We start from the raw sequence: 8,017 nt of genomic DNA, 5'->3' as shown, positions 1-8,017 counted from the left end.
TAATTTTCAAATCTATCTATAAAAGGAATCATTTCTTTTCAAAATAATGTCATCAGTGAGACAGTCTCCTCGAGTTAGATTTAGTAGGGATAAAACTTCAATGTAGATCACATTTTATCTCTAACAAAGACTTGAAGGGAAAAAGCACAGTGGGTCTTCAAAAATTAGTGTGGAAATTGAGTGATGAGCTCTCTTACTCCGTCCAGAAATGTTACAGAGTCTTGTTGTATAATGTGTATATCCGAGTTTCTTCCAACTGCTGCCAAAAATATGTATATCCTACAGGTCGTTGGCATCATTTTTATCTATCTGTTTATTAAATTATTTTCTATCAGCTGGACCGGCTGCCTGTTTAAGTTACTATTGAGCAAAGAACGTGGAGTTCCCAGTCATGATGTCAATTTTCTTTTCCCTGTATACAATGGTTGACCAAAAGTGCATTGCACCAAGATGGCAGTAGTCCAGACTTGATTCCCAAGAGTACTGTGACAACCTAGGAATACTCAGAGAGCCTACTTTGTACAGTGCACACAAGGTGATGATGGCTCTTTGATTTGTAGTGGCATCTGTCATTGCAGAATCTGTGCTATTTATAAGTTTGTCATTTCCTAGTTTCATCTGAGCCTTTGATTTACTTTCTCCATTACTGCTACTGATGGCCAGATGCCCAGCACTATGATTTTTAAACGTGTTTCTCAATTTTACCTAACATCGTTGTTCTTTGCTCCGTAGGTATCTGTGTCTCCTCAATTATTGTTCAGACTGCAAATGTGAAAATCACCCATGTCAGCCGTTACACACAATCAGGATCTTTGGAACTAACTTATATCTGGGGTTAACTCACTCATTCAAAAACTCTTATGAAGTGTCTACTATATTTTAGGCATTGGGAATACACAGATGAATTATCTCTGTGTCAAAGCCTTCTAGTCAAAGATGGTTAGATATATATCTGTTGTCAAATGAAGTTTCATTTATTGCCTTATTGCAATGAGGGAGACCACACACTGTGGACAACCATGAAGCTTCACAATAGAAAGGTGTTAAGAAGGATTTATTATAGGATTTGTGCTTGTGCCAGGTGATTTCTGAGGAATATTCAAGGAAAGAGGGTTTGCTCTGAATTGGGTGTTATCAGGGAGTGGGGTGGTTAATTTGATATTTTAATGAATCTTCCCTAAAAGGCAGGAAAAATAATCTGAGGCTAAGCCTATAATTGACAAAGAAGCAGTTGTTTTTCTTGTTAGCTGGGAAAAGATCTTGTTTGGTAATTTTTGTTGTTTGCGCTGTAATCTTGTTTTGTCTTTGTTCTGGAGAAGATCATGGAATGATCTTTTTTGTCTTAGTTTTTGACAGTCGCAGAGCTACTTTTTCTGACATCAGTGCCCTGTGCAGTTAATTTCAGGAAAAGAATGCCATGGTTCAGCTGTAAATGCCAGGCCATCAACTAGTAACAGCAAGAGCTAGCTGTTAGGGTTAGGTGAGTTCTTCTATGTCAGTTTGTTTGATTCATTATCTAGTGAGAAAGATAGTCTCTTAATCTGATCATTATAATAATCTGATCATTACAACAATAATGATAATAATGCTCTTAATCTGATCATTATAATAATCTGATCATCATCATCATAATAATAATAACAACAACAATAGCAACAGCAGCCCCAGCAGCAATAATGATAGTAACAACTAATACGTGTTTTTATGTTCCAGGCACTGGTCTGAGCACTTTATATGTATTATTTCATTTAATTCTCATGATAGCCCTGTGATATAGATACTGCTATTACATTATTCCTATTAATAGATGTAGGAACTGCAGTTTGGAGAAGCTAAGTGATTTTCCCCAAATTGCATAGCTTTCTGTAGTGTTGACATCTACAGGCAATCTGATTCAAGAGCTCATGTTCTTACACACTATTTTAAATATATACTACAGTGAAGTGTTATGTGGTGTCTTGGATATTGTTGGTGTTTATCTCAGATCCCCTTTACTGGTCTGGTAGGCTCTCCCCCAGTTGCTGTGAGTAGGGCTGGTGTTGGCTCACAGCTGCCTCTTTCTTGCCTTCTCACTAGGGAGATAATTCTCCTTCTTAGGACAGCCTCAGGGTGTTGATTTCGACTGATGGGTGAGTGAGGGGGAAGGCTGGTGGTTGGGAGTGGCTGTGTGGGGGAGAAAGGTTGGTCTCTTAGAGTGGGACCTACCCTGTGATGCAGGTAATGCTCTAGAGTTCTCCAGGATATTGGGTTGAAGCTAGAATCCAGCTAAGACCCAATGCCTGGCTTTTTCCCCTGTCTTGTCATATTTCTTCACTCACTCCCCTCTGTCAGCACTCTTATGATAAACCACTTACACAGTAGTCCCTGTCTCAGACGCTTTGGAGGTGACAGACGGATGGTAACATGCATTAGTGATGTGGAAAGATACCAACACAGCAGCAGAGAGGAGAGATACCTGCGCTCTCTTGGCAGGAAGAGGTGGAGGGATGGAATTGCCCAGAGAAGTCTTCCTAGAGGAAGCAACTCCTAAATAGAGTGTAAAAGCATGAATTGGGTTAGGCAGGTGGAGGTATCTTTGAAGTCAGCCACTTTATTTGTTAAATCTGTGCTAAAGAAGAGGAGAATGGAAAATTTTGATTTGTGATTAAGTTAATATCCTTGCAGGAATTTCAGTTTTAAAATTCTTACACTTCATGTGATAACATTTATTAAGGGAACAGGAAGGGACATTTACATTCACTAACTACTTAATCGTGAAATTTATGGTGTTAGGGTGTTTTCTCATGTAGTGCCTCCGTTAATATTGCAACCCAACAGAAGAAATGAATTTTAGAGGTGAAGGAAGTTCTTCAAGTTTTATATTTTAAATTCACGCAGTTTGTCTTTTAAAATGTACTTAATTGGGCTCCTGGGTAGCTCAGTTGGTTCAGCATCTGCCTTCAGCTCAGATCATCATCCCAGTGTCCTGGGAGTACAGCTCCCTGCTCAGCGGGACTCTGCTTCTCCCTCTGCCCCTCCCCCTGCTCTTGCTGTCTCTCTCTCTCAAATGAATAAATAAAATCTTAAAAAAATATATATATTTAATTTAGGCATAATTTACATGCAATAAAATGTGCATATTTAAAGTATAAACTTTGATGAGTTTTGACAAATTTCTGTATCCATTTAAATCTGTTACCATCGAGATGTAGAACATTTGTATCGCCGGAAGAAGTTTGGTCGTGCCTTTCCTGGTTAGTTCATGTCAGTATTCAGCCCCAGCCAAGCATTACTCTGCTCTGTATCATTATAGATTAGCTTTTTCTAGTAGATTTCTGTTTTGTTATGCACTTTAATCTATCCACATTTAAAAAATATTGCCATTAAGTAAAATTAGCCACATTTTATGGAAATGTCTTGGATTTATTCTGCAGTTTTGTTTAGACATACCACAAAGTATCCTAGAGAAACTCACATACCAATTCAAGAAATATTTTCTCAGATATTTCAAGGGACTTGGTAGAAACTTAACCAAAAGAGAATTGCAACAACAACTTCAACTTCTTCTTCTTCTTCTTCTCCTTCTTCTCCTTCTTCTTCTTCTTCTTCTTCTTCTTCTTCTTCTTCTTCTTCTTCTTCTTCTTCTTCTTCTTCTTCTTCTTCTTCTTCTTCTTCTTCTTCTTCTTCTTCTTCTTCTTCTTCTTCTTCTTCTTCTTCTTCTTCTTCTTCTTCTTCTTCTTCTTCTTCTTCTTCTTCTTCTTCTTCTTCTTCTTCTTCTTCTTCTTCTTCTTCTTCTTCTTCTTCTTCTTCTTCTTCTTCTTCTTCTTCTTCTTCTTCTTCTTCTTCTTCTTCTTCTTCTTCTTCTTCTTCTTCTTCTTCTTCTTCTTCTTCTTCTTCTTCTTCTTCTTCTTCTTCTTCTTCTTCTTCTTCTTCTTCTTCTTCTTCTTCTTTGGTAATAGTTTTTTTTATCTTAAAATCTGCTGTAAGACTTTCATGGAACTCAGAAGAGGGACATGTGTAGTGTGTACATGTGTGTGTGTCTGTGTGTGTGCATGACTGACTGTAGGGGCTTCTCTAGGTACATAGAGAATGAACAAGGGGAATGGAACTTTTTTTAGGCCATTATGCCAAGTCATACATGATTCTGAATCAATGTCCCATAATTGATAGTCTCACATACTGATAATTGGTTTTACCTTTATGTAATCAAAACATAAATGAGAATGCAAAAGTCAAAAATTTCAATTTTTTTCATTCTAATCATTTAAAAAATGTATTTTGTAAGACTATGGGGAGGATGAAATTAATACTTCTTTTTTTTAATTTTATTTATTTATTTTATTTTTTTTTAAAAAGATTTTATTTATTTATTTGACAGAGATAGAGACAGCCAGCGAGAGAGGGAACACAAGCAGGGGGAGTGGGAGAGGAAGAAGCAGGCTCATAGCTGAAGAGCCTGATGTGGGGCTCGATCCCATAATGCCGGGATCACGCCCTGAGCCGAAGGCAGGCGCTTAACCGCTGTGCCACCCAGGCGCCCCGAAATTAATACTTCTAAATGTGTAAAGTTTTTGATAGATCTTGGTTATCTTCACTGAGAACAAATGGAGCTAATGGGAAGCAATATATGGAAGCTGAGTTGTACTAATCTGAATGTTGTAAGAGGCAGTGAATTGTAGATTCTTTTGACTAACTCGGTGATACACAGAGTTATGAATAAACTGTGTTTTGTTTTTTTGACAAAATACGATGGTTCAAGACAAATGTCCTTTTTGCCACTTACATTTTAATTGTAGCTTTCAGATGTTTTACTGTATGATGTTTAAATTTTTTTTTTTTTTTGTAAACTTAAAACAGAAGACCTCCAAAATAGGAGGCAGAACTTTAGGGCATACTGTGACATAAATTTTGCCTTGTGTTATCAATCAAGGCCTTCTAGCCGACAGTCGTAAAATAAGTGCTAAAGAAAATACAGTAAATTAAATTTTAGCTATTCATATTCTACATCTTTGCATTTCACTAAGTCGATGGGATGTTAGCCTGATGTCAAAGAGCGAGTACATAAATAAATAAATAAATAAATTTTAAGCGCCAAGAAAAAAAGCAATAGATTCCTATTTGATAAATCATAAAATATAAAGAATTAGAAGAATTTACCTATAATTCTACCACACAGAGGCAACTGTTAATATTTTGACAAACATAATTTAATACATTTAAAGTAGTTAGTGAAATCGTAATATTGTGTACCTTGTGTTTCACATACCATCTTTGTAGCTTTCATTTTTTTTTTAAAAACTGAATTAGTTATGATTTTCAGTACAATAATGAATACAAACTGTAAGAGAGGGCATGCTTACCTTTTTCTCAATTTTCAGGGTAGAGTATCCAGTTCTTATCACATATAAAGTTTTTGGTAGGTGTTTATTATGAAGTCAGTTTCCTTCTATTCCTACATGGCTAAGAATTTATCATAAATGGATATTGGATTTTGTGGAATGCTTTTTCTGCATCTCTTGAGATGATCTGTAGTTCTTGTCTTTTATTTTATTTATGTATTTTATAACATCAGTTGATTTTGGAAGCTAACTAACTTTGCAATTCTGGGATAAATCTTACTCAGTCTTTTTGTACATTGTAGACATCAATTTACTAATATTTTATTGAGGATTTTTACATTATATTCATAAGAGATATTGGTCTACAGTTTTACTTTCTTGTGATGTCTTTATTTTATTTCATTTTATTTTTTTGGGTATTAAGTTTTTTGTGGCCTTAAAGAACAATTAAGAAGTTCTTTCCTTGTATATTCTGGAGGAGATTGTCAAAAGTTAGCATCATTGCTTTCTTAAATGCTTGATAGAATTCACCAATGAAACTATCTGAGCCCTGTACTTTCTTTTTTGGGAAGTTATAAATTATTAGTTTAATTTATTTAATAGATATAAAATATTCAGATTACTTATTTCTTCTTGTGTGAATTTTGTTAAGTTTATGTCTTTTAAGGAGTTGGTCCATTTCATCTAATCATCAGATTTGTAGGCATAGAGTTGCTCAAAGTGTTCCTTTACTATCTATTTAATTTCCATGGAATCAATAAAGATGAACCCTCTTTCAGTTGTGATATCATTCATCAATTTTATTGATCTTTTCAAAGTGTGCCTTTTGATTTTATTGGTTTTTCTCTTTTATTGATTGCAAATTCATTGTTTTCTGTTTTTTTTTTTTAAATTTTATTATTTTCTGCTTAGTTTAGGGTTAAATTCTTCCTCTTTCTGTTTTTTTAAAGTGGAATCTTAGTTCATCAATTTTATACCTTTCATATTTTCTAATATATGGATTTTATTTACATTTAGTTAGGGAACATTTAAAAATTTTTGAGACTTCCTTGACTTGTGGGTTATTTAGAGTTGTGTTATTTAATTTCCAAATATTTGAATATTTTTCCAGTTATCTTTCTGTTCTCTCTCTCTCTTCTTCCGTTCTGGTATTCCTATTACAGTTGACCGTTGAACAACACAGATTTGAACTGCTCAGGTCCACTTACATTTTTTTCAGTAAGTACACTGTAGAACTGTAAATGTATTTGGGATGTAGCAAAAGCTGTTCTAAAAGGGAAGTTTATAGCAATACAGGTCTACCTCAAGAAGCAAGAAAAGTTTCAAACAACCTAATCTTACACCTACTGGAGCTAGAAAAAGAAAACAAACAAAACCCCAAACCAGTAGGAAGAAGGATATAATAAAGATTAGAGCAGAAATAAGTGCAATGGAAACTAAAAAAATGGAACAGATCAATGAAACCAGGAGCTGGTTCTTTGAAAAGATCAACAAAATTGATGAACCTGTAGCCAGACTCATAAGAAAAAAAAAAAAAGAAAAAAGAGAGATGTTTCAAATAAACAAAATCAGAATGAAAGAGGAGGAAATAATAACTGACACCACAGCAATACAAACGATAAGAGAATATAATGCAAAATTATATGCCAGCAGACTGGACAACTTAAAAGAAATGGGTAAATTCCTAGAAACGTATAACCTCCAGAATACTGAATCAAGAAGAAATAGAAAAGCTTGAACAGACTGGTTAACAGTAATGAAGTTGTATCAGTAATAAAAAAACTTTCAACAAACAAAAGTCCAGGAAAGGATGGCTTCACTGGTGAATTCTACCAAACATTAAAGAAGAGTTAACACCTATTCCTCTCAAAGTATTCCAAAAAACAGAAGAGGAAGGAGAGCTTTCATATTCATCCTTTGAGGCCAGCATTATCCTAATACTGAAACCAGATAAAGACACTACAAAAAAGAGAACTATAGGCTGGTATCCTTAATGAACATACATGCAAAAATCCTCAACAAAATATTAGCAAACCAAATCCAACAATACATTAAAAAGTCACTCACTATGATCAAGTGGGATTTACTCTTGGGATGCAATAGTGGTTCAGTTTCACGAATCAATCAGCATGATACCTTATACCAACAAGAGAAAGGTAAGGGGGCGCCTGGGTGGCACAGCGGTTAAGCGTCTGCCTTCGGCTCAGGGTGTGATCCCGGCGTTACGGGATCGAGCCCCACATCAGGCTCTTCCGCTATGAGCCTGCTTCTTCCTCTCCCACTCCCCCTGCTTGTGTTCCCTCTCTCGCTGTCTGTCTCTATCTCTGCCGAATAAATAAATAAAATCTTTAAAAAAAAAAAAAAAGAGAAAGGTAAGAACCATATGATCATTTCAGTAGGTGTAGAAAAGCATTTGACAAAGTACAACATCCATTCATGATAAAAACCCTCAACAAATATTTTAGAGGGAACATACCTCAACATATTAAAAGCCATATATGAAAAATCCACAGCTAACATTGTACTCAGTGGTGAAAAACTGAGAGCTTTTCCCCTAAGATCAGGAACAACAATGTCCAATCTCACCACTTCTATTCAACATAGTACTGGAAGTACTAGGCACAAAATTAGACAAGAAAAAGAAATAAAAGTTATCCGGATAGGTAAGGAAAAGGTAAAATTTTCACTGTTTGCAGATT

The sequence above is a fragment of the Ursus maritimus genome, unplaced genomic scaffold (genome assembly GCF_017311325.1).
Source record: "Ursus maritimus isolate PB19 unplaced genomic scaffold, ASM1731132v1 scaffold_5, whole genome shotgun sequence".
Lineage (NCBI taxonomy): Eukaryota > Metazoa > Chordata > Mammalia > Carnivora > Ursidae > Ursus > Ursus maritimus.
Note: the sequence above shows the minus strand (reverse complement) of the source record.